At 41.6% G+C, this 623-nt stretch overlaps 1 non-coding gene across 1 annotated transcript; it reads left to right on the top strand.

Moving 5' to 3' along the window:
* The first annotated feature begins 291 nt into the window (after positions 1-291).
* LOC125443916 lies at positions 292-401 on the top strand. Its single transcript, XR_007246202.1, has one exon. It is a non-coding gene; the product is annotated as a U6 spliceosomal RNA (small nuclear RNA).
* The last annotated feature ends 222 nt before the right edge of the window (positions 402-623 follow it).

The following is a 623-nucleotide window of genomic DNA, read 5'->3' as shown; positions in this document are numbered from 1 at the left end:
CCAATAAAGGCTTGTGTGTAAACATCCCCAGCTCTCTAAGTCTCTCCTCATTGGGCATGGATTTCAGACCTTTTACCATTTTGGTTGCCCTCTGGATCCATTCTGGCTTGTCAATATTCTTCTTGAATTGACATCCAACTATTTTCAATCAGGGTCAGGGCATTCTCAGCCCTGGTCCTAACCTAATGGAATGCTCTGTCCAATGAGATCAGGGCCCTTTGGGATCTGATGCAGTTCTGCAGGACCTGTACCCTGTTCCGAAAGATTTATACGATCTAAAGAGAAACCAGAGTATTCGTTTCGGCAGCACATATACTAAAATTGGAACGATACAGAGAAGATTAGCATGGCCCCTGAGCAAGGATGACACGCAAATACCCTGTTCCACCAGACACATGGTTGAGACAGCTATGGGTTTTACCATCAAAATGGCCTTCTTCCCCTACCTCTCCACTTCACTGTGGTTATTAACACAGATGTTACTGAATTCTAGAACTTTTAGTCATCTAGTGATTACAGATCTAAATTATGACTTAAAAGTTATTATACAGTTTGCTTTTATAGGTTGGAAGCCACTCTGAGCTTGTGAGGGGAAGTGTGGCTTATAAATTATATAAATATAT

Source organism: Sphaerodactylus townsendi, linkage group LG14 (genome assembly GCF_021028975.2).
Source record: "Sphaerodactylus townsendi isolate TG3544 linkage group LG14, MPM_Stown_v2.3, whole genome shotgun sequence".
NCBI lineage: Eukaryota > Metazoa > Chordata > Lepidosauria > Squamata > Sphaerodactylidae > Sphaerodactylus > Sphaerodactylus townsendi.
This window is presented reverse-complemented; position numbering and strand designations above follow the sequence as displayed.